The sequence below is a fragment of the Tupaia chinensis genome, unplaced genomic scaffold (genome assembly GCF_000334495.1).
Source record: "Tupaia chinensis unplaced genomic scaffold, TupChi_1.0 Scaffold143795_1, whole genome shotgun sequence".
NCBI lineage: Eukaryota > Metazoa > Chordata > Mammalia > Scandentia > Tupaiidae > Tupaia > Tupaia belangeri.
In genome coordinates, this window is record NW_006203645.1 from 669,369 (window position 1) to 676,002 (window position 6,634).

Consider the following 6,634-nt stretch of genomic DNA (forward strand, 5'->3'; position numbering starts at 1 on the left):
TATGTCTTCATCAAGAATTTCCAGGAGCACATCCCCTAACTGGCAGCTCAGGTCAGCACATCCTTGGTCCACCTGATGGACTTTAACTAGGCTTGGTCCTTAAATCAGTTACTGCAGCAGAGTTTCAGAAAGGGTATCAGGTACTTCTCAGCACTAGTACTCCTTTTTTATTTTCTTCATTAGCCAAAGTGTTCACAGAGAAGGAAAGGACATGTTTTATTTCCATATTTTGACTCTTTCAGGGTATATAGATGTTAAATTTAATAACCTAAGGGCAAAAAAGAAGTAAAAAAAATTATTATATATTTTAAAAATTACTCCAGCACCTGGCAGAAATTAGGTAACTTTAAAATGTCGGTCATTGGGACAGTGGGTTAAAGGTGCTGGATTCCCACATGACCAACCATGGTTCAAGTCCTGGACCTGGTGACTTGCTTTCTCCCTTTCCCTTTTTCTCTCTTTCTCTCTCTGGTCAAATTTAAAAATAATAACAAGTGGAATCAAATAATTCTTAAAAACAAACAAATAAACAAACAAAAAACTAGCTACCATTGTTCTTGGAGGATGATAAAATGAATGCAATGATGGTGATGAGTAGTGAGCTCTACTGAATCACTTACATTTTATATTTTTAGAATGTAGAGAGAGAAGCAGGGTCTTCAAGGTAAGGAGGGGATTATTTTTTCTCCAAATGAAGTTATTGTATGGAAGAAAAAATAAAGGAATTTAGTATGAGAGACTGTTTTGTAAACAATAAAGGACTATGTAAAATGTATAGAGTTATTATTATCATAAAACATGTACAAGTCAAATACCATGATAATTTGCGAGGAAATGGCATTTGCCACTTGAAAAGGATGTAGAAGACTTGGCTTCTGCCTTGTAGAGCAGCCGCCATGATCTAGGCTCTGATGGTGAAGCAAGTCTAGTTATGAGGATACAGTAAGATTTTTGTGTCTGCACTTGTGAATAGTAAAACAGTGTATAATGCAAAGTGATGTTATTGCAGCTATTATTGGTGATTGAGATATTATTATAGATTTTGAAGAAATTGGCCAGGATTTAATAGACAGAGCTGGCATAAGAAGGCCTTATACAAAGACAGGTGAGGACTAGAAAGATTTCTGCCAAAACTCTCTGCTGGTCGAGAATCCCTGTATGTAACAGAGTTATCTTTGAGCATTTCTTGATATTTTCTTTGTCACCAGGCCTGTGACAACACTGGTGACAATATTGGAAAAGGAATGCTGTCTGCCTCTAGGGAGCTCACCATGATTTGGTTCTGAGGATGGCTTCAAATATCAGGTCAAGATGTTTGTAATAGTTCACTTACAGGCAGTGGAGAGCCACTGAAGATTTTAGAACAGTGAAGTGGCAAGATTTAGACCCTCCTGATAAAATTTTTAATTCAGCTTTCAGCTAGTTTACCACCAGGAAGTATTTTAGGTCACAAGTGATTGAACTCCTTAATTCCCAGGCTTCAGGAACCTACAGTGCTGTACTTCTCTAAACAATTGCCTTTTTTTTTTTTCCAACTTATGAATCATGGAACTGATTATTTCCTTCTTTGTAATGGCTGTTAAAAAGCCTAAACCAAATTTAGCAAGTATATGAGACTTCAAAACATGAATGTGAGTACTCTTTTCAGCCCTGACTTATTTTTCACATGTGTTCACCTTTTAAAATTCTTCTGCTTCTATAAAATCTTGTTGAATAATTTGTGATTTTAAACATCACCTTTAATCCTTTCTGGAATAAAGTAAATTATAAATAGATAAATATAATTTCTTATTTTTTTATTTCTTATTTAATTAACTTTTTGTGAAGATTATTTTAAATGTCCCTGGGGGACAAATATGAAATGTATGGATGAAGTATATTAGAAAAGTACTGTTACAGATGTTACTTTCTAGCATTACTACTGATCTAACTTATAAAATTTAGTTAAAGTCAGGACCAGCAGGTGGCATGGTTGTTAAGGTGCTGGACACTCCCAGGGTTTGAGTTCCAGAACTGGTGGCTTGCTTTCTCACTTCCCCCTTTCTCTCTTTCTCTCTCTTCTCTATGTCTTCCTCTGTCAAATTAAAAATGAGTGAATAAATAAATTAAAAAATGTAATAAATAATTTTTAAAAATTTACTTAAAGTCATGTATAACATTAAACTTGAATATAATGGTGAACCTATTGATGGCAGAATAGTTTTGCATTCCAAGTTTGAATTTTATTTTCAAAAGAATTTAAGATGCAAACTTAAAACTGCCTAAATCTTTGCTTCTGTGTGTTTTAAAACTTCCATTTAAGTTTAAATAAAAGAGCTAAGATTTATTGCCTGTCAGACATTAGAAGATAAAATCTGTTATCTTGATTTTTAAAATCATACATATAAAAATGCACTTGAAATGGAATGAAATCTGTTCTGTTACTAACAGGTATTTGTAATGTTTGGAATACATTGCTAGATCAGAAGAAAGGAAGGAATAGAAAAGTCTGTGTGTATTCTTATATTCAATCTACCTTATCACTTTAAATGTGCACTTTTAAACATTAGAAAGCAAGATAATCTTAAAGAATTTGAAAATACTAAGGACATTTTTCTCCATTTAAACATTTCTCTTTAGAGATTGCTTTCAGGGCCAATTTACAAGACAACTAAACTAATTACCTTGGTTTCTGCATATACCTTTCATCTTTGCCTTCCTCTTTACCTCATCATTCAATCAATTAGTAATCAAAGTTCATCTTTTTGTTTGTTTGTTTTTTTCTCATAGAATTAATTCTTTCTGAAAAAGCTAGAGGTCCATTATCCAGAGGGCAATGACTTTCCACCTAGGAAAAGAAAAGCTAAAATTCAAAAGGGAACTCTGAAAGAACTTAGAGATGTTCCAAATTAAAGCAATATTCTTAGGTCTAAAATGTTGACTTCAGGTTCTACTACATGGTTAGGATGGATTCACTGCAAAGTTGTTTCACTCAGACTTACAAAATATTTTTCATTCATTCATGATAGAGCATGTGTGCAGACACGTGAGACTAAGATGGAGAGAGAGAGAAGCATTCTCCACAGGTCCTGGTCATGACCCGATCTCCTTCTTTTACTTCTCTAGTCCATTGGATCTTGGGCACAACACATACAAGCCAGGTGTGTTTCGGGCTGAGAGGGCCAGAGATAGAACTGTAGTCACCATGTGCCAGACTTTTAGTTACAAATCATTGCTGCTATGTTAGCTAATTTAGAACTTAGAAAGGGAAAATAACATACCATCCAGTTTTATGATTTAAATATAGAATTTATCTTAAATTTGGTAAGCCAATAAATAAACACATCTGCTAATAATCTAGACTAAAGGATAAATGACGAACTGGTATGACTGATGCATTTGTAGTGAACTCATGTTGCTTCATGGGCATCACTGCATTCTTTTTAGTGCTCACTAATCTTTCTATACTTTACTAGAGTTCTATTCACTTTAGATATACTCTCCTGTCCTTTCAAGCTCAAGTCCTTTCTCTATGTAGAAAATCAAAACAGTTCCTTGTTTCTAGGGTTCAGACACTTCTTCTTGATAACATCTCAGAATGTGTCAGGAAATGATTAACAACTGTGTTTCTTGGACATTGTGGTATACTTTATATTGGTCTAGATGTTCAAAGTTATGCAAAGTAGCTAAGGGCACTCTCTCTTCCTCATGTATCTTGAGACACAGTTCTCAGCTCTTGTGGTTTGTCTGACCCTTTGTAATTCCTATTAGGCTTCCATTTGCACCAGAAGAAAATGGAAATCAAGTTAAAATTGAATATAAAAATTCAGAACTAGAAAAGCCATTAGGTGAAGTGCAGATAAACAAGAGAAGGATTTAATCTGTCTTATTCCTTATGGAGTCAAATATTAATACATTGGACTATATCAAAGATGAAGCTATTTATTGCTGAAATCATGTACTAACTCCCCTCTTTCTGAGTTATGTTTATGTGTAGCATAATTATTTTGACTTCTATGTAGATGTATCTATGTAAGTGTTGAATATACTATTTCAGAGAATCTAAAGCTCTAGATGTAAGTTAATAGATGACTTCCCTGGTTTATATAGTACAGCTTGTTTGTGGGGTCCATCTGAGAGAGAATAAAAAAGTGAGAGAGAATGAAACACAGACAAAAATTCATTCTTACCATGCTGCTAAATCAAGTTCTGAGATACTGCCCCTGGAACATGGTGACCACACCACAGTACTTAGCAACTCTTCTCCAAGGAATACTCGGACTCTATCTAGTCTCTAGTTGTCCACAAATACAGATGTCCATAAATACTCATTCCGTGAAAACAGCCCACCTCTGATTTTCAAGGCCAGAAATAAGTACAGGTACTTCTTAAGAGGCAGATAATGGCCACAATAGGTCTTTTCTTTTTAAGAGCAAGAGCCAGAATCCTTGCACCTTTTAGAGCCAAACCCTTCTGCCTTTTAACACCTGTAATTCTTCCAAAACACTCCCCAGAAAAAAAAAAGATTGTTGTTTCTTTTTTAGACTTAGGATATATAAATCCATTTGTACAGTGAAATATACAGCAGTGTGGAAAGCTTCCGAAATAAAGACAAATTAACAATAAACTACTTTTCAAACCCTTGAGGGATTTTTTCAAATGATGTTATCTAATTAGAGAGTGTAATACATGTTCTATGGGTGGAATCTTGGACCTTTAACAACAACTAGGGAAAAGAATTGAAAATGCCTAAAAGATCTTACACTCATTTAAAAAAAAATACTTGCAAAGTATAATTACTAAAAAGTACTATTTGGAAGGAACTATATCATGATTAAGGAAGCATCTGAAAATGAAGTTGCTTGGCAATTTTGAGTTACTCTCCAACTTTAAAAAATCTGTTTAATGGACTTTAAAATGATTCTGTATTTGTGTTTAAAAAGTATGCATTGCTATCCAGGTTGACAGCTTAAGTACCAGGCTCAGCCAGATAAAACCTGAAGTGACTAAGGCAGTGCTTCTTAAATAAGAACAAATTGGAACTGCCATCCCAAATCACTACCATCTCTTTTGGCAAGACTAGATTAGCCCTCATACTCATCTGTTGAGGGAGTTGCTTCAAGCTTGCAAACAGCCAGTTCAGATTACCCAGCAAGTACAAGGTAAAATAAGAAAAAGTTTCCAGAACTCTGTTCTTTGGCTAAGCTACATAAAATAGGGACTTTTTGCAGAAGTGATATGTTTAATATTTAAATATGTATGACTGTATTTTCTTCTCTGTCTCAAGACCTGTTTGAGGGGTCAGCAGGTGGCGTGGTATTAAGGGCTTTGGACTCCCACATGGCCAACCGTGGTTCACGTCCAGGACCTGGCAGCTTGTTTTCTCACTTTCCCTCTCTCTCTTTCTCTCTCACTCTGTTCCTCTTTGGTCAAAGTAAAACAAGCAGACAAATAAATAAACAAAACAATTATTTAAAAAAAGAAAGACCTATTTGAAATAACCAAGTACACGCCCTTGCTTAAACGTTTCTTACCTGCTCTCTTACATCTCTTTGTCTCATTTACTACGCGATTTTGGTTCTGCTTCTGGCCCTTTGGAATTGAGGTTTGAATTTGTCTCTATTCCTGTAGACCTTTGTTTTTCCTAACAGGCTCTGCTGGTTTATGCTGCCGGCCTTCTATAAACTGCTCTACCCTAGTTCTTGCTTTCTGAAACTAAGTTCCTGCAGTCATTTGGCTGGCTGGCTTGTGTCTGTCTGCAGGAGGGTGTGTGAGCATGTCGGGAAGGAGGACTGGGGTATATGTGCACTCTGGATAATCAATCACTAAATATAGAGAGGAGTGAGATCAAGCTCCAAACAGAAACAAGGGAGTGAAGAAGTAATGCATTTGCTATTTCTTATTGATCATCCTGAGGTTTGAAGTAAATTCTTAATTAGGTTTTTACTTCCCTGCCTAGAATTTTATCTCAGTCCTCAGATTTTGCTGCCACCTGGTGCTAAAATGTTCCAGGTAGTAAATATAATAGTAAAAATGGCTAAGTAGTTTGACAAACTCCAGAAAGTATAACTTACATTCAGAGATAATACAAATTAGAATGCTGGATATTTAACATTAAAATTTTTAAAATAGCACATTTAAAATAACCCAAACTAGCCTAATTGAATAATAAATAAATGTGGTATACCTATTATAACTTATTTATGACAAGACATAATAAAAGTAAATTACTATGTAACACTAAGATATCAACCAAGAATAATAGCTGGGGGCCGGTAGAAGGCATAATGGTTACATCGTTGGACTCCCAAGTATTCAACTGCGGTTCAAGTCCCAGACCTGGGAGCCTAAAACTCATGCTGGGCATGTGTGCATGTGTGCCCCAAATCCCAAGAGAATGGAGGAGAAGAAATTGCAGTATGGCCATCTCCTGGGGGGTGATTTCTCACTTTCTGTCTCTCTGTTTCTCCAGCTTGTGCAGATGCCCTATAGCAAAACTTTCTCTTAAAAAAAAAAAAAAAAAAGAGACTAGCTGGAAGTTTGTTATATATTTGCATAACTAAAGGACAAATTCAGGGCTTTATCCTACCCTGAAACAAAGAACAATCTGCTTCAAAGTGTCTTCCTGTAAGAGGAAGCTGCTTGCCACTCTTTC

At 35.4% G+C, this 6,634-nt stretch overlaps 1 pseudogene; it reads left to right on the plus strand.

The window, feature by feature from the left end:
* Positions 1-3,352: 3,352 nt before the first annotated feature.
* The window catches only part of LOC114005432 (60S ribosomal protein L23a pseudogene), a 5,958-nt pseudogene continuing 2,676 nt past the window's right edge, over positions 3,353-6,634 (plus strand).